Consider the following 21,075-nt stretch of genomic DNA (forward strand, 5'->3'; position numbering starts at 1 on the left):
TATTTATTTTAGTATGGACATTTTTAGTGTACTTTATATTTACTGAGTATATTATGTATATCAGATTGATTCAAAATTTTCACTGAATTTATAAATCTATTAATATCCACTAAGAATTAATGATCAATGAAACAGTATTAAAATAGTGTATCACATAAAATCCTTCATTCTTGGTAGAAATAGAAATGTTAGACATCCAAAGATAATAGAGAATATTTTAATAAACTAACCTAAATAAGTATTAATTTTGCATCTTAGTCAATTTGTCTGCTGTAGCAAAATACCTGAGACTAGATAATCTGTACACAACAGAAATTTATTTCTCACAGTTTTAGAATGCAGAAAGTCTAAAATCAAGGTTCAGTGTCTGGTGAGGTTGGCCCTCTGCTTCCAAGATGGCACCTTGTGGCTGCACCTTTTAGATGAGCACTGTGTCCACACATGACATAATAAATAAAGGGGAATGGGGCGTGGATAAGAATAGGAAAGATAGTAGAATGAATCAGATACAACTTTCCTATGTTCATGTATGAATACATCATCAGTGAAACTCCACATTAGGTACAATCACAAGAATGGGATCCTAATTAGAATAAATTATACCCCATGTATGTATAATATATTGGAATACACTCTCCTGATAAAAATTAAAATAAATAAATAAAATAATGAAGCAAAATAAATAAATAAACAGGAACTAACTTCCTCAGACTCTTATGAGACAATAATCTATTTATGAGGGTAGAACCCTCATAGCCTAATCATTCCCTAAATTCTCCACCTCTTAACACTGTTGCATGGAGGATTAAGTTTTTACAAGAATGTTGGATGGGAAACAAACATTCAAACCATAGCACTGTATGTATAAAAATAAAATAAATTATAACTTTCAAGCTGTTTCTTTGGCAAATTATACATATACTTTGGTGACATTGCTTTTTCCAAAGCAATTCATAAAGCTCTCCTTTTGAATTTGCCTTCATATTTTATAGCACTTTTGTCTGAGTTGACTTACTCTTGTCTAATCCGTGTTTTATGACTAAGAATAAAATTGGTGGGATAACTAAATGGGATAAAAGATTTAAGAAACACGGGTTGGTAGCCAAATAATATAATGTCTGTGTATATGTTTGTTGTATTGTGTGTGTGGTGTTGTGTTCCCAATACAATGACTCTAAAGTAAGGTCTAGATAGGAATTCTAAAATGTTTTAGAACATTGAGAGTTTCATCAAAAAAAAAAAAAAAAAAAACTGCAACACCTAAGTTATTGTAAAGAAGACTCAGTACACATAGGATTTAATGAATTTGTTTAGTTAATAAAAATTTAAACTTACATGTTAACCTGCATGTTTCTTTGTAAGACTACTTTTCATCATGAAATTCTTTAAAATATATCAATTGAATTTTGAATGCCTTTTGGTCTGAAATCACCGATTCATTTTACTCAGAATATGTAAGAAGTCTTGGCAACTATAGATCTCCTAAGAATAGAAATTTAAAATGGTAAGGTAAAAGGCTTATCTTTTTTTCAAACATCCATCTCCCTAATCCAATAGAATCAAGATAATGCGTTTTTCTGAAATTTTGTGTGATACAGACATGGTTTTTTATAATTACAATTATAAAAAAATACAACTATATTGCATTGAAAGACCAAAAACTCATTTATTCAGGAAACTTTAATTAAGTATTTCCTAGTACCGTGTATGGAGAGCCTTACAGGTACTATTTCAACATTCCTAACAAAGTACTATACTGTTATGCTCATTTTAATTGGTGTCTTCTGTTCCGTGAACAAAGTATCTGAGATGTGAAGTAATTTTCTAAATGTCACCATAATGTCACAAATTAGCCACACATTAGGTGAACACTTCTCTTACATCTATTTCTTTTACATATACATTCATAAAAAATGATTTTTCTGTATAATTTCATTTGAGTTTAAACATGTTATGTGCAAACCACTGTTTTAAAGCTATTAAAATCTGTTGGCAGTGAAGGAATTGTCCTAACTCTGAAAAAAAACCTATTTACTAGGATAATTTTTCCTTTTTCCTCTCCTTTTGTAATGAAACAGGTTTAGTTAAGTGATCTTTATATTTTTTTCATGTGCATTTTATGTCTGTAACCTTATACTTTACAAAATCTTTATGTTTTACTAAAGATTTAATGCTATGGTTTTTGTAAAAATGAGTTGGATATACCAGAGAATGATTTGTATGGGTTTAACAGGGCAGATACAATGGAGAACTTTGTACTTGCAGATTCATCTAAACTGTGCACTAAAGTGGCATATTATCCTTGTTAGAAGACAAGGATCCTCCTTCCCCTGTCTAAAGATCATATTGTGCCTTACAATTTAAGGTTTGCCTGCTTTAGAATTCATTCTTATGTCCTTTTCTGGGCAACCAGACCAAAAATAAATCTCATATCTTGCATAGACTGCCTGAACAAAGAAGCTGGGCTTTTAAGGGAGGACATGTATGGTAAACAAAGCAGTTTTAGAATCTGGTTAATAGGTATTGTCAGTAGCTGTGTCTGGACCTTGTGATGTTTGAGATAGCAGGGAAGAACACAAAACTGAAGAAGGGAGAGTTTTTTTTGATATGGGAGAACCTTCCTGTGATACAAGATGTAATACCCTGACACAAATTTTGGGAAGTGATGTTATTTTGTGGTCAGGAACTCTCTTTAAAGCTTATATAGAGTGATAGTTTATTTTAAATGAAGTAAAAATGTCAAAAATGCAGTGATAATAAATGAAAAGATCATAATGTTAGAGAATCAGGGATTATAAAGCAGATATTCAACATAAAACAAGAAAACTCATTGGCTGATGTACATTCATCATGGATGAGTCTGGCGGATACTCCATTTGTGATGAGGAATATGCTGATGAGATGCCACCATTGACTTTGAAAACCTTAGCTCCCTTTTGTAGACAAAGCTAAGAAATGATGATGCTATAAAGGAACTGATATCCTTAGACCTCAAAGGGCAGAACTTAAATGTCAGAAGCTAGATGGTTAAAATAGTTGCAATGAGCAGTAACAAAGATTGTTGGTTAAAGAGGTTCATCTTAAAGAGGGGAGTGTGGGGCAGGGAGGGTGGTGAGGTTGGGAAGGACCGTAGAATGAGACAGACATTACTACCCTATATACATATATGATTACACTACTGGTATAACTCAACACCATGTACAGTCAGAGGAATGAGAAGTTGTGCTCCAATGTGTATAATGTGTGAAAATGCATTCTACTGCAATGTATAACCAATTAGAACAAATAAAATAAACAAATGAATAAATAAATAAATAACTAGCGAGCTATGGAGATGGTTAACAGAATTCAATGTTTTTAAAGTAAAAATAAATAGGCAGCCAACAAGGGTTTGCTTAAACAGGAGACCAGGGGAAGCAGTCCCAAGGAAAAGTCATTGTCTGTCATCAGTGCTATGCTTTGGATATGATTTGTGGACTAGAGTGTCATATGCTGGAAGCTTGGTCCCAGTATGGTGTTGAGGTGGTGGAACCTTTAAGAACTCAGACTAAGTGGAAGGTGATTATGTCATGGGGGGCGGGGTTCATCTTGTGAATGGATTCATGATGTCCATGAGAGTGAATCTCGTTTTGTTGGAGTGGACAAGTTCACTCAAGAGTTGGTTGTTATAAAAAGAGAGTGTGTCCTCTCTCTGGTCTCTTACTTCCTATCTGACCATGTGATACCTCTCTTCTGCATACACTCTCACCTTTGTGTTGCCATGATCCCAAATCTACAGAACAGTGAGTTAAAGAAGATCATTTTATAAAGTACCTCGGGTAATTTGTCTTAGCAATAACGTCAAGAAAACAAGGTAGTCAGTTACCAAACCAGAGTCATTTTTCAGACAATGAAGCCATACAGAAAGGAAGCCTGCATTTTTAAATGGAAGGATGGTGAAAAATCATGGCAGATATAGTTTCTATAAACTATATCATGGCAGATATAGTTTCTTTCCTTCACCAACATATCTGCAGTAATGTACTGAAGCAATTTCTTCAAGCTAAAGTATTCTAGCCTTACAGAAGACTCTACAGATGGTTCAGACAATGGTGCACTTGGATCATAAAACCAGATAATAACTAATATTATAAACATATCTTTGGTAGGAAAATGACCTATACATAATTTATAGCAAGCCATAATAGGAAGGAAAATCACAGTGTAGACCCCTAGGTCTCTGAATCAGTGCCATGAAATCCACATGAGAGATGATACACTACTCTACAAGCAGCTTCTGTCCACACTTTAACATCCAGAATTGTGCACATAATTAACTGATTGTTTCCCATTTATCTCTCAGTCACTTCAACATTGTCATGCATGATAGCAAGCTCTAGATCTCTTCCTACCATAGTTATTTTTTTCACAAACATCTTTTTTATTTTAGTTCTTGATAGCACCTTCTAATTACACAAGTCCTTAAATGTGGAGTAAGCCTAAATTCTCCAGTTCTCTCCATACTCACATACATCTAGTACATCACCAAATAAGAAGACTTTCATCTTCTTCCCGAGTCATTCTCTACATAACAGCAAGGGAAAATCATTTTAAAATATAGATGAGATCATGTTGCTCCCTGGGTTGGAATGTTTCAAAGACTTCTTATTGCATTTAAAATAAAATTCATACTCCAAGCATTTGAGTTCACACATGATCTGATTGTTTCTTCAATCTTAACTAGGAATACTAGTTACAGGTGATCTTTCCCAACTCAGAGACTGCACATGCTGTTAACATTTCATTCTTCTATTTTCCACATTATTTAAAATGACCACTCTACATAATTCTATATCTTAATCACTTTATTTCACACGATGTTAACAACAAGGCAGTTTTTCTATTTGTTTGCCTATTTATCTGCATACCGGGATATCTACTGTATAAGGGTAATAAAGCTGGGGTTTTTTTGTTTGTTTGTTTTTTGTTTTTAATTCACTGTGGAGTTCCAAGAGCTTTAGCACGGCTCCTAGAACGCAATAGATACTCAAGAATAATTTTGTATTAATTCACCTAAACTAAGACTACAAACAGTTTCTATAAATTTCATATGCAACTATGATAATGTGTACAAGGCAATAATAATTTGGTCTGCTTATCACTCCTTAGAATAGTAGGCCCTCACACAAAACCTGCACTACACCAAACACTCTTCCCTCATGAGAACTTCTTCATCCTTTCATTATTTAAGTAAACTGAGCCATGTGTAGAAAGTGAACTCTGACAGGAATAACTAGAAGCTGCACCTTGGATTATAAAATTAAAAATGAAGGAAAGTCTCAAATGTAGAGACTCTAAAGTGGGTATTTTTCCAAGTTGTCTATCATCTAGAAAACACATGCAAAATAATAATAAAACTAATGCAAATAGAGAAAATATGGGTGGACAAATTATTGTTTGAGATCCAGCTTCCTCCCTGCCTTTTTGTTGATTTATTTCTTTAATTTTTAAAGTAAAGACTCAACTCTCATCCTTCACTCCCCCCAAAGAAATTCTACTCCTACATCACTTAGATTCTTTACTTAGGGTCCCTGCTAGTTTAATTGAGATAATCCAACATATTGAAATATATATGTAGATTTTTTAATAGTCATGAAGGAAACAGAACAAATCATATCACTGCTTGAGTGTTTAAATAAAAGCACACATCCTGCTCATCCTAGGGAAATAGATGTACACAAAATCCCACTGGTGAGCCAATGGCCTAATCCTGCACAACTTTCTCAATTTCATCACCAGATGATATATCTTTCCAGTTGAATTTAATTTGTACTTCATACTTTTAAAATATTTTCAGTTGTAGATGAACACAATACCTTTATTTTGTTTGTTTGATTTTATGTGGTACTGAGGATTGAACTTGGTGCCCCACATGTGCAAGGCAAGCACTCTACTACTGAGCTACAATCCCACTCCCTGTCCTTCACATTTAAAATTTCAAAATCATTTGAGTTTTCTGCATTTCCTCTGTATATTGTTTCCAGTGATTTTTATTGATAGGTTAACTTCATTTTTGAATTTCTTACCAAGTAGAATTTTAATGTCCTGTTAATTAAAAGAAGAGCATTTTTAAAGGACTATGAAAATGTAGACAAAATATAAATATATTTGAGTGTCTGATTGTTAATAGATAGTAATATATACATTAATATCTTTAGAGTAATACTCATTCAGATTACTGTCAGCTAGTTACAGTGCTTCATATCAAATGGCAATGTAATATACAGTAATTTTTGTTTCTAATTCTACACTATTCTTTATAGCCCTATCATTCCTATTTTATTGCAATTGTTAAGCAGAACAAGAATATGGTATGCAAGCTAGTGTTTTGCTAAGTCATTTCACAGTGCACACTTAGTTGCAATAATAATTCATTTTATATCGTCTTAGTATATATTATGAAGGCTATTTCCCAGAATGACAATTTTGTTGGTATATTTAAAAAATTATGCTTTCGTTTAAATTGTGATACAACAAGAAATAAAGTACAGAGTCTGATTTGATGAGCAGTCATATCATTTACATATGCATCTTAAGGGAAATTAGTTATAAAATTGAATATTTATAATATGGTAGATTAAGACATTTTGTAATAGAAAGAAATGAATACATCATACCTTTAGTTTCTAAAATTCTTGTTAGAATTTAAGGAGATATAATATTGAGGAGCATAATACTAAACTGATATTTATAATACATAATAGTCACTTTATTATTTTAGTAATCATTAACAATTTTTTGTTATTATTAGTGTAAAGGAATAACTTTCTACTCTGTAAGATAAAAGATTAACCTTTTGTAGAATAAGAATTTTTTAGCTCCAGCCAGGCACAGTGGAACACACCTGTAATCCCAGCACCTTGGGAGGCTGAAGCAGGAGGGTTAGGAGTTCAAAGCCAGCATCAGCAAAAGAGAGGTGCTAAGCACCTCAGTGAGACCCTGTCTCTAAATAAAATACAAAAAAAGGCTGGAGATGTGACTCTGTGGTCAAGCGACCCTGAGTTTAGTCTCTGGTACCTCCCCAAAAACTTTAGCTCCAGATTGTAAAATACTATTTAAAAACGCATCTAGAATTAATAATTTATTCCTTTAAAGGAATTTAAATGTAATTAATATAATTCCAACATAGTTTACCTTGGATCAAAACAAGAGTTAATGTGTGAAAAGCTTAACTCTTGGGGTTGATACTCAAATCTCAGTTTTGTTATTTATCCATTATGAGTCTTAATATTATCCTCTGGTCAAGATTAGCTTAAATAATCTCTAATTCTCCTTTTACTGTTGATGTTTTATAAAACCAATATGTATATTCTCAGAAGGAGTAAAGCAATTGAATGTAACAGAACAATCCAGATGACACAAAGACATTTAATTTAAAATAATAGAAATATAAAGTAACAAAGTTCAGGTCTTTCTAGTTCCTTTACACCAGATTTAAAAGACAACAATTCTCAGGACATTTTCCAGAAGCTTCCAAAAGTTTGCCTTAACTGGATTTAAAACATTGAAAAGTTCTTCTAGTTTTTTCTTCAAGATCATTTTTGTCTTCTGTTTTTATCCATATCATCAGGAAATTTTATCAGATAACTATAAGAAAGAAAAGTAAAATCTAAAGTATGTATGGATATTAACAATATTTAATTTCCTACTTTTCGTATTCATTTAAGTTTGTAGACTGTTCTCTAATTCATCACACAGGAGGAATTATGTAGGAAGAATGCCTTCGTTCTTGCTGATTATTTGTAGCAAAATGTCTAAGCTCTAAAAGACCTTACAAGATGTGCAGAGAAAATAAAATGAAGATGATATTATAAGAACTTATCTTGAAGACACCTGAAGGGAAAAAATGGTCATGAAACTGAAATAATATTACTCCTGCCTGGGTAGGAGGAGGAGAATAAGAGATCCTTAATACAAAAACAGCATATGCTATGGTGCTTGCAGTGCTTAGCATCACTGTGAGGAATCCATGGGGTCAGATTCAAAATTTCTATGTAGGACAATTGAATATGAGATCATAGCAAGTCTCAGAAAATTCCTGTGCTCCAACCAAGACAGAGAATTAGCAGCTTATTTTCAGTCTAGAAGGGTCTATGAAAGCAGGGATAGATAATATGAGAGGAGGGAAAAATGAATCTTTGAGCCACAGTTTTTGTGAACCTATAACTGTGGTTCAGAAATAGCTTCTCCTGATTAATTTGCTAAATTGCTCCAACATAGTGAGATAAAACAAGTCTAGGAAAAATAGAAATACAAATATAGAACTTTCATTGAATCATAGGAAATGTTATTTTTAACATTACTATTCTTGCACAACAAAATGCATGGGCTAAGATTAATTCTCATTAAATTAAATTTTAACATTGCATGAGAGAATAAAATAAAAGTTTAGACCACTTACCCTTATTTATCAGCTAGGCAACATTCATATATTTCCTCATAAACTACAACTAAAAAAACCACAAATTACAAACAAATGGTTGAATTTCAGAAATATAAATCTAAACCAAGAGAAAGATGTTAAAAATGTCTACCTATACCAAATGATTTGACTTATATAAATTTTAAATACAGGCAATATCAAGCTATAGTCCTATATGATAGGATTATACTGACTTTGGTTATAATATTTGAAATGGAGCAGAAGAGTAGTTTTCAGTATTTCTCTTCTTCATCTGAATATTGATTATGTGTGTGTTTTTAAATTTCTGATAAATTATTGTAGTAGTATAAGAATCAGGATATGTTTCTGCTATTTATATTTTGATAAGTATTTGTATAAACAAAAGAAACGTGTTACACAACAGAAAGTCTTTACACGTAAACCATTACAGCAATAATTTAGAATATAAAAATCATGTAAGTAGTCTATTCAAAAGTCCCCAAAGATCCCAAATAAATAGAAAAATTTTACATAAATAAGATGAAAAACTTCATCAGAACCTAATACCAACTTTCTTCCTAAATATAATCCTTTTTATAAAAAAGATAAAATGAGTATGTAAATGTTTATGGAGATATAAAATATAAAATGTGTATATAATCTCATACAGGTGATTTTCATTATTCATGGTAGTTATTTTCCATAAAATAACCAGAAATAGTGAATTAGTTCCTAAGGAAAACACAGGGTTAGTGTTCTGTACTAGTCACATAGCATGGGTAATATATAGAATAGGTTACTAAGGCTGAGGTGATGGGTTCCACTGTATTAGATAAATCATGCACAAATAAAGCCACATGATAAGTGAAGATTTAATATATATATGATGACTACAAGTGTTCCTAATTTTCTGCACTTACACAAATATATTTCATTATAAATCTTTTCTTAAAAACATCTATAATATAATCTGAATCTAAGTATCAAGTTTTGATAGTTACCAATATGGATGATTTCTAAACATAGGGTGATTCGTGTAGTTAGAGGAATGGTAATCACATTTACAATAAAAGAATTACATATTTCTGAAGTACTGACATCAATATTAAAACAATGGTTTATACCTGTAACAATAATTTATTTATGTAAAGAAGCATACTCAGCCAATGTATACTAGTTGAACTGTACCCTTTAATGTTATTACCAATTGGAAGCTGGCAGTCACAAATGATTGAACAGTAAATCACAACACACCAAGATAATACATAGAGAATGTGTGGAAGCTATTTGTATAAGAGCTCCCAATATCATTTTCCATTTCAGAGGACATTTAATTTACAACATTATGTCAATTACAGCAATTAATTCTATTTTATTACACTTGAAAGTGTAGTATCACACTGCTTTTATTAGTACTTAGATAATTTTTATTAGAAATCTAGATATACATTTATTTTGACGTTTACTTCTTTGAACATGTTTCTTTTTAAAAATAGGGATCCTTATTTTATTTATTTATATGCAGTGCTGAGAACTGAACTGATTGGTGTTCTGAGGTATAAGTGGCAAAGATTTTCTCCTATTTTATGGGCTCTCTCTTCATGTTCTTGATTGTTTCCTGTACTGTAAAAAGGCTTTTTAGTTTGATATCATCCCATTTATTGATTATTGCTTTGACTTCTTGTATTTTAGGATTCTTTTTTTTAATTTGTTTTTAATTAGTTATGTACTAGAATAGAATGCATTTTGACACATTGTATACAAACAGCACAGCTTCTCATTTATCTGGCTATTCATGGTATATCTTCATAATCATACATGTATATAGGGTAACAATGTCCATCTCATTCCACTATCCTTCCCATCCCTACACCCCTTCTTCCCCCTCCCCATCCACTTTATGGATCAGCATCCACTTATCAGAGAAAATACTCAGCCTTTGGTTTTTTGGGTTTGGCTTATTTCACTTAATATGATATTCTCCAGCGTCATCCATTTACCTGGAAATGCCATAATTTCATTCTTCTTAAGGTTGAGTAATATTCCATTGTGTATACGTACCATTTTTTTCTTTATCCATTCATCAGTTGAAGGGTATTTAGGTTGGTTCCATAGTTCAGCTATTGTGAATTGAGCTGCTTTGGGGACGTAGTTTCCTGAGCTCACATGATGGAAAATTGCACCTGTATTTTCTTGTAGTATCCACAGGGTCTCTAATCTAAGGCCTACATCCTCGATACACATTGAGTTGAGTTTTGTGCTAGGCCGATAGGGTTCAATTTCATTCTGCTACATATGGATTTCCAGTTTGCCCAGTACAATTTGTTGAAGAGGATATCTTTCCTCCAATGTATGTTTGTGGTATCTTTGTCTAGTATGAGATAACCATATTTATGTGGATTTGTCTCTGTGTCTTTTATTCTGTTCCATCGATCTTCATGTCTGTTACGATGACAATACCATGTTGTTTTTGTTACTGTATCTCTGTAGTATAATTTAAGGTCTGGTATTTTGATACCTCCTGCTATGCTTTTCTCCCTAAGGATTACTTTGGCTGTTCTAAGCCTTTTGATTTTCCAAAATAAATTTCACAATTTTATTTTCCATTTCTATGAAGAATTTCATTGGAATTTCAATAGGAATTGCTTTAAATCTGTATATCTTTTTTGGTAGTATAGCCATTTTGACAATATTAACCTGCTATATGTCACATCATACAATGATTCCAGACATTATTTAAGAACCTAACTTTATTTCCTTTTTTTTAACCTTTTTACCTTTTAGAGTATATTAAATTACAAGGGGAAAGATACTGAGATGAATGGTTTTTTCAGAAAGTTTTCTTGAACTGATTCACAGAAACATTTGAGAAGATAGTTAGGGACTCAGGGAACCATGCAAGTGACCTCTGAAAATTTATGAAAGGTTGTCAATTTTACCAACATCGAGTTTTGTTTGTTTTTAATTTATCTATAGTACCCCCCCCAAAAAAAAAATTGCAAGACTTTCTGTGTTTAAAAACTGAATGTCTCTTTTGAGTTTTCTTCTCATCAGAACAAGTAATCCAAAATTGCACCTGAACTTTAAAATTCATGAGTCAACTCTTAACTTCCACTGGATTTTCCTTTCTTTGGTGCCTTGTCATATTGATGTTTCATAGAGTCAAAGGAAAATAAAGTTTCAAACTTTTGAGAAACAAACACTTTTTGATCCACAACATTATTTTCATTTTAATCATGATTTTTTCATGTGACTTTATAAAAATGCATTATAACCATTACTTTCCCCCTAATATTCTGAATTATAAAACATCCAAATAGAGTCATCATACAATAGTCATGCAATGCATAATGACATTTTGTTCAACAGGGGATTCCATCCCCATGGTCGTCCCATAAGCTTATGGTGGAGCTCAAAAGTTCCTGTCACCTACGTAATGTCATAGCTACTATAATATTGTAGTACAACACATTTCTCAAGTTTGTGGTGATGCAGATATAAACAAACCTACCCTCCAACCAATCATATAAAAATATATTACATATAATTATGTACAATATATAATACTTGATAGGGATAAAAAATAACTAGTTTCTTGGTTTACTATTTACTAAACTATATTAGTTATCACTAATTTACTTGTTATTAACATATCTTAATTGACACGTAGTAATCATATGTATTTATGGGGTACAGTGCAGCATTTCATTATGAATATACAATGTATAATGATCAGGTAAGGCTACCTGGCATACCTATCACCTAAACATTTGTCATTTCTTAGTGTTGAGAACATTCTACTAGTTATTTTGAAATATTCAATTAATTACAGCAAACCATACTTACACTACTATGCTATAGAAATTGGAAGTTATTCCTCTCTTCCAACTGCACCCCTGTACCCTTGTCCATTCTCCATCAATACCTCCCTCCCTCACACCCTTCCCAGGCTCTGATAACTACTATTCTGTACTTCCTTGGAACAACTCTTAAGTTTCCAGATACAAGTGAAAGCATGAAATACTTCTCTTACTTCATTTAACGTATTATCCTCCAGTTTCATTCATTTGCTGTAAATGAAAGAACTTTATTCTTTTGACTCAATAATATCCCATCATGTATACATACCACATTTTCTTTATCCATTCATCTATTGATGTAAAACTAGATTGAGTCTATATCTTGGTCATCGTGAATGGTGTGGAAGGAACACGTGAAAACACATACACACACATATACATATATGTGTCATATATAATATTAGCATATTAATATTAATGATAGGGATAAGAACTTGAGCTACATCTCTATCTCTAAGAGAGAAATAGTAGAACTTTATTATTCATGTGACCATGGCAAATGCACTAAGAGAATCTTAGATGAAATAAGGAAAAGAGACAGAGATCACTTGTTTCTAGACTTTAATCTATATATTATGTCTATATATTATGTCTGAAATTTCTATTTCTGGATTGCTGGTTTTTTAATGTTTTATCATCCAAGGCATTCATTCCCATAAAAATAAGTTTGTATTTTTTTCTTAATTTATCTTTCTATAATATTTCTTGAATAATTCCAGAAGCAATGGGCAATTCTAAGCTAGTTATTTCCATAGCTTTTTAGTAGCTACTTTTAAACTAGCCTCAAAATCAGAATAGATAAGGTAAAGCTAAAGAGCTAAAGAGTTTATAAAGATCAAATATTCTCAAGGGAGAATCAAGGGCAATTTTGATAAAATATTAAAGTGTTAAAATCATACACAAAAAGTTCATGTTTTAGAACATCAGCATAGGTAGTAATAAAATTTAGGAAATATGTGAAAATTTGAAAACAAAATTTTGAATATATTTAATGCAATAAATTAAAATTATTACATTACTGTAATGTATAAAGCTGCTCTCCCCCCATCAGGTGCAGCCATTTTCCCCACCTCCCAACCACTTGTCAATCTGTGAACATCCTAGCTAGCTATTGGTTCATCAGTCAGCTTGCAAGTATCTGTCTCTGAGATTGGTCCCCTGTTAGTCCGGTGTAATTCAACTGTTTACTATAGCTTCCCCGCCATCTTTTCCCTTCCTTCTGTCTGTCCTCCTCGCTTTTCTCTGTCCTCCTCACTTTCCACTCTCTCTAGCACACACCCTTTCTTTTCCTTTCTCTTTTCCTCTCATTTTCTCTCTTACCCTGCAGAGAGACACTCTGTTTGCTTAATAAATTCCCTTATGTGATTTCCCGTGTCCAGCGTGGTTTTGTGAGATTTCTTTACAATTACTTAATTAGAAAGCTAGTGTAAAAAATAACAAAACATTTTGCAAAAATTTCCTTTATTTTATATTTTACACTGATATTCCACAGAATGTTCTATTCAATATTTCCATCTATTCCATATTTTTTAAAAGAAATATTCAGTGAAATTGTTGTGCTGTACATAATTTTATTATAACTTTGATTTTATCTGTATTTGACATATAATTAATATTCATTCCAATTTATTAATAAAAAGCCTTATAATTTTCTTTCCTCTTTTCAAGGTTTAGCACAAGAATCATGTTTTCATACCTTTCCTAATAGATTAGTGCTTTATAAAGGATGGAAAGGATGGTTCTCTCATTGTTGAGGAAACAATGCTTTTCAGGAGTTGCAATTTTGCAAAAGATCAATGCACCAATTAACAAGGAAACAAACCCATTTTTAACATGTTAATTATGTTCTTTGTATTTGTTGTTTAAAGTTTGTTAGGTTGCATGTCTTGCATTTTCTGATTCATCAAGCTTGAAAAGTTGCCTTCTAATTAACTTTAAGGATTCTTCTATACCCCTTGCTTTCTTTTCCATTTATAAAATCTTAATACTCTAACAAGGAACACTAATAGCAACATAATAAAAGATTTTATACAAAATAAGCATCTCAGTCATTATAAAACATAAATGTAACATAGTGTATTTTTTACTTAAGGAAAAGGAAATAATAGAAGGAAGACAGCTTAAAATGACTAAAGAGAAAACAGTACAACATACTATAACAATTTCCCAAAAGTAAGTCTCATTCATAGGAACATCATCTAATATTGAGAGGAAATATTCAATACCAGTCTATACACAAATAACTTTTACAAGGTCACATGTAATTAATGCGTTTGGATACAACGAATAAAGACCAAAATACCCTTATGCAGAAAAGGTGAATGAAGTTTTATTTTTACCCTTTTTGATTGCTGTATGCTCCATGGAACAAATAGAAGTATTTCCAGCAGAGGGCGATATTGCTTCAGCAGCTGTACCCTCGAGGCTCAAAGAAGGAAAGCACTGCTCATAATTTATCCTGATGGTCAGACCCTGAAATTGACAGAGGGTTCAGAACTTTCAGTTATTTAGAAATTTTTGGCTCAATATGGCAGCCATGATCCACATGCAATTATTTAAATATAAGCTAACTAAAGTGTAATGACAGTAAAATTTCCTTTCCCTGTCATTTGCACTAGCCACTTTTCACAGGCTCAATGGCCACTGTGAGCACAAAAATATTTCTCTTTGCAGAAGGATATTTAGGGCAGCACTGATCACAGGAAAAGTACCCTGTCTCTGATTTCAAATTTAAAAATGTGACCTATATTTTGTTGACCTTATATAGATTGCTTCCTTTTTATTGCTATCTAAGAGAGAAAATTTTCATTTAAATTTGTTGTATCCACTGGCTAATTTGGCTGGTGAGACAAGAAGTGCCCATGGTTTGTATGAAGACATCAGAACTGGAAATAAAAGGGTCATTCACTCTTTCATGAGAAACTGTCATTTTCTGTAGTTTATCTTCTAAGGCTGCTTTTCAGGAACCGAATTTCTTCACTGCTATTTACAAAAGTTCAACTCTTGATAACATATTAACACTAGCTTGCTTATGTCATATAAGTGAGCAGAAATAGTCTAGGAAGTAAGAGACTATTTTTCAGATTTTGAACTTCATGTTTTAGACCTTAAACTCACCACAATATTACTTATTTCAGAATCTCAAGAAACCACTGCTGTTCATTCTCTGTCCCAGAAACGGGATGCTTTCTTCTTTTTTGGAATCATCCAAACTCTTTCTCTATAATCTCTTCTCACAATATTTATAAAATTTGTCCCTTTGTCCTTCATTTATTATCCAATCTATACAAGTTTAATAGAAGTGAATCTCACTCTGCTACCTTTCTAAATATAACATGTTGCCTAGTGGTAAATGTCTGGAGAGACCAAATTTGCTTTGTTCTTTGCTTCGACACTGTTGATCATAGTGTCTTGAAACCTAAACCTCATTGGTCATGTTATAGGCATGAGGCCTTTCACAAATCTGAGGCAGTATTAAGAAGATTCCCCTTCACCCCAATTCTTGCAACCAAAAGATTTCAGACATGTCACACAGAATAACATGTATGAGATCATTAGAAAGGGTAGGAAAGATCAAAGAGGGACATTCTCTCTCTCGAGAGAGAGTGGGTCCTCTCTGAGAGGAGAGGGACAGCATGCCTCTCCTGCCCTCCAGTTTTATTGAGGGTCCCAGGGAAATTTTTAACAGAGTCCTAACCAGGTCCACCTTGACTTTTGATGGACAGGAGGATGACATTCATCTTTCAAGTCTCCACTGTGCATGACCAACCACTCTCGGTCACTTTGGCCCATGCTGACTTGTTCTAACCGCAGTCTGTTCTTACAGATTTTATAGTTAGGGGAAATTATTCTTGATTCCTGGAGTTCTGGCATCTGGTCTGTGTAAGGGTCACGGTGCCCCCTCCTTTCAGGGTAACTTGTATTGTTATCAGCATTTTGGGACCAGGACTATAATACACCCTATGGATTTAGGTAAGGTTGCAGGTAAATTCATTTTACGTATGATCTATCAAAATGTATATATGCATTATAGTGTCATTTACAACTAATTAGAACAAATAAAAAATTATAAAAAAATGAAAACGTGGGGATCAGCACAATGGACCCATTTTATAAAATTACTCCCTTAACCTCATGTTCCCACTACCCATGTCTTCTGTTCCCTGTCATACACTGAAAGTATTTCTTCCTTTTTAATTTTTTTAAATGGAAGTCTTCATTGAAAAGTTTTAATAGTTGATCAAAATACCAAAAAAGTCATTATATTAGTTAAATTTAATATGAAAAACAAAATCTTAAAATATATAACTATTTGAAAGACCCTGTCATGCATATTGCTTCCAAAGATTTATTTTTGTAAAGTATATGATGACACAGACTATAACGATTCATTTAATTTCTTAAAGTTTTATGAGTAAAAAAATAATAAATGTATTGATTTTCATATTTCTGGATGTTTTGGATTCAATTTTTTATTTATCAACCATTTAATGGTTAAAATTTAATTTCTCACTTATAAAATTAAAATTCATATACTGCAAATGGTAATATCATACAGAGAGAGAGTCAGAAAAATATTGTCTTTTTTCTTTACCTTTTCTTTCATATCATTCATTCCTGGTGAACATAAAAATCTTCTAACAACAATATGTTTCTTACATTTTCTTGGTGGTTTTATATCCTCAGTTATTTAATTACATGTGTAACATATATGTGTATGTTAAATTATTATACATACTACTTTTCATGAATGGATTTATCAAAAACATAATATCTGTTTAACAGATATTAACATTTAACATTTAACATTTTCAGAAAAGGACTTCTGGAATAAGGTTGAGCATTTTAGTGTAAAGCTGCAAAAATAAATACATTTATAAAACTCTAAAAACAAAATTAAAATGTAATGTTTTGATCAGAGATGATGATGGAAGAATGATGTATATCTTAGGGAAAAAAGACTAACTCTCCTGGGCATAAGAGGTAATTTCCTCCTTCATGATTTCATTGAGCTGGTATGTTGGTCTTTTCTACTTTCCGGTGCAAACTCAACATCATTGCTTCTTGGGTCTCAAGCCTACTGGCTTTCAAACGAGAACTACATCATTGATTCTCCTGGCTTTCTAGCTTGCTGACAGCAGACCTCAGGACTTCTCCTTCAGAATCGCATTAACAGATCCCTTATCTCCTATTCATTCTGTTTCTCAGATGACCCTGAACTCTAGATCAGCATCATGACAGAAGTATGTGAATGCTTTTACTTTTAGTAAAACAATGATTTTCAAAAAACAAGGACATCTTACTTTTTTCTATAAGCATATTTATAGATATTTGACTCAATGCTGTTTTTCTTTTTTTTTTTTTTTTTTTTTTTTTTCAATGGGGAGTAGTGCTGGAACCTTTAATAAAACCACTTGGGAATATTAACTTGATGCATAAGTAGCTGAAGGGTTCTGAATTACCCTGATGATATTCATATATCATGAAGTTAAAGTTAGCTGGCAATAACTCAAGAAGCGACATGCTTTGCATACCACTAGTGAGATACCAGAGTTGGGATCACCAGCAGAAAATTGAGACATTTTACTTTGTGTAAATAAGTGGATTCTTGTTTATGATTTTCTTTTCTTTTTTTTTTTTTTCTCTGCAGATTTTTTTTCCTTTTTTTAAATTAAAAGTCATAAATTTACATAAGGCAATGTTGTTTGATTTATTCTGTTATTTTTTTTCCCTAACCACCCACCCCTCCCACCCTTCTTTTCCCTCTATACAGTCCTTCCTTCCTCCATTCTTACTACCCTCCTTATCCCTAACCCTAAACCTAACCCTAACCCTAACGCTAACCCCTCCTACCCCTCATCCACTTATCAGCGAGATCATTCATTCTTTAGTTTTTAGAGATTGGCTTATCTCACTTAGCATGATATTCTCCAATTTCATCCATTTGCCTGAAAATGCCATAATTTTATCATTTTTCATAGCGGAGTAAAATTCCATTGTATATATATGCCACAGTTTCTTTATCCATTCATCAAGTGAAGGGCATCTAGGTTGGTTCCACAATCTGGCTATGGTGAATTGAGCAGCTATGAACATTGATGTGGCTGTATCTCTATAGTATGCTGATTTTAAGTTCTTTGGGTATAGGCCAAGGAGTGGGATAGCTGGATCAAATGGTGGTTCATTCCAAGCTTTCTGAGGAATCTCCATACTAATTTCAAGAGAGGCTGCACTAATTTGCAACCCCACCAGCAATGTATGAGTGTACCTTTTTCCCCGCATCCTCGCCAACACCTAATGTTGCTTGTGTTCTTGATAATCGCCATTCTAATTGGGGTGAGATGAAATCTTAGGGTAGTTTTGATTTGCATTTCTCTCATTACTAGAGATGTTGAACATTTTTTCATATATCTGTTGATTACTTGTAGATCTTCTTCTGTGAAGTGTCTGTTCATTTCCTTAGCCCATTTGTTGATTGGATTATTTGTATTCTTGGTGTAGAGTTTTTTGAGTTCTTTATAGATTCTGGAAATTACTGCTCTATCTGAAGTATGAGTGGCAAAGATATTCTCCCACTCTGTAGGCTCTCTCTTCCTGATAGTTTCCTTTGTGGAGAGAAAGCTTTTTAGTTTGAATCTATCCCAGTTGTTGATTCTTGCTTTTATTTCTTGTGCTATGGGAGTCCTGTTAAGGAAGTCTGCTCCTAAGCCAACAAGTTGAAGGTTTGGATCTACATTTTCTTCTATAAGATGCAGGGTCTCTAGTCTGATTCCAAGGTCCTGAAATCATTTTGAGTTGAGTTTTGTGCAGGGTGAGACATAGGGGTTTAAGTTCATTCTGTTGCAGATGGTTTTCCAGTTTTCCCAGCACCATTTGTTGAAGAGGCTACCTTTTCTCCATTGCATATTTTTGGCCCCTTTGTCTAGTATGAGAAAATTGTATTTATTTGGCTTTGTGTCCATGTCCTCTGTTCTGTACCATTGATCTACCTGTCTATTTTGGTACCAATACCATGCCGTTTTTGTTACTATTGCTTTGTAATAGAGTTGAAGATCTGGTGTTGTGATAACTCCTGCTTCGTTCTTTCTACTGAGGATTGCTTTAGCTATTCTGGGTTTCTTATTCTTCCAGATGAATTTCAAAATTGCTTGCTCTATTTCTGTAAGGTACATCATTGGGATTTTAATTGGAATTGCATCGAATCTATATAGCACTTTAGGTAGTATGGCCATTTTGACAATATTAATTCTGCCTGTCCAAGAACATGAGAGATCTTTCCATCTTCTAAGGTTTTCTTTAATTTCTTCCTTTAGTGTTCTGTGGTTCTCATTGTAGAGGTCTTTCACCTCTTTTGTGACATTGATTCCCAAGTATTTTATTTTTTTTGAGGCTATTGTGAATGGGGTAGTTTTCCTAATTTCTCTTTCTGAAGATTCATCACTTATGTATAAAAATGCATTGGATTTATGAGCATTGATCTTGTAACCTGCTACTTCACTGAATTCACTTATGAGTTCTAAGAGTTTTCTGGTGGAATTTCCAGGTTCCTCTAAATATATAATCATGTCATCAGCGGACAGGGATAGTTTGAGTTCTTCTTTTCCAATTCGTATCCCTTTAATTTCTTTGGTTTGTCTAATTGCTCTGGCTAGAGTCTCAAGAACAATGTTGAATAGAAGTGGTGAAAGAGGGCATCCCTGCTTTGTTCCAGTTGTTAGGGGGAATGCTTTCAGTTTTTCACCATTTAAAATGATATTGGCCATGGGCTTAGTGTAGATGGGCTTTACAATGTTAAGGAATGTTCCCACTACCCTAATTTTTCCTAGTGTTTTCAGCATGAAGGGATGCTGTATTTTATCAAATGCTTTTTCTGCATCTATTGAAATAATCATGTGATTCTTAACTTTTAGTCTGTTGATATGGTGAATGACATTTATTGATTTCCAGATGTTGAACCAACCTTGCATCCCTGGGATAAAACCCACTTGATCGTGGTGCACTATCTTTTTAATATATTTTTGTATGCGTTTTGCTAAAATTTTGTTGAGAATTTTTGCATTGATGTTCATTAAGGATATTGGTCTGAAATTTTCTTTCCTTGATGTGTCTCTGTCTGGTTTAGGTATCAGGGTGATATTGGCTTCATAGAATGAGTTTGGGAGGGTTCCCTTCTCTTCTATTTCATGGAATACTTTGAGGAGTATTGGAATGAGCTCTTCTTTAAAGGTTTTGTAGAACTCGGCTGAGAACCCATCTGGTCCAGGACTTTTCTTTGTTGGTAGGCTTTTGATGACCTCTTCTATTTCATTGCTTGAAATTGATTTATTTACGTTGTGTAAGTCCTCCTCCTTCAGTTTAGGTAATTCATATGTCTCTAGAAACTTGTTGATGTCTTCGAGGTTTTCTGTTTTGTTGGAGTATAGATTTTCAAAATAGCTCCTAATTATGTTTTGTATTTCACTTGTGTCTGTTGTGATATTTCCTTGTTCATTCCAAATTTTAGTAATTTGAGTTTTCTCCCTCTTTCTCTTTGTTAGTGTAGCTATGGGTTTATCAATTTTGTTTATTTTTTCAAAGAACCAATTATTTATTTTGTTAATATTTCCGATTGTTTCTTTTGTTTCAATTTCGTTGATTTGGGATCTGATTTTAACTATTTCCTGTATTCTACTACTTTTGGTTTTGGTCTGCTCTTCTTTTTCTAGGGCTTCGAGCTGTAGTGTTAAGTCGTTTATTTGTTGATTTCTACTTCTTTTGTTGAATGCGCTCCATGAAATAAATCTTCCTTAAGTA

This window comes from Sciurus vulgaris, assembly GCF_902686455.1.
Source record: "Sciurus vulgaris genome assembly, chromosome: 4".
In the NCBI taxonomy this organism is placed as follows: domain Eukaryota; kingdom Metazoa; phylum Chordata; class Mammalia; order Rodentia; family Sciuridae; genus Sciurus; species Sciurus vulgaris.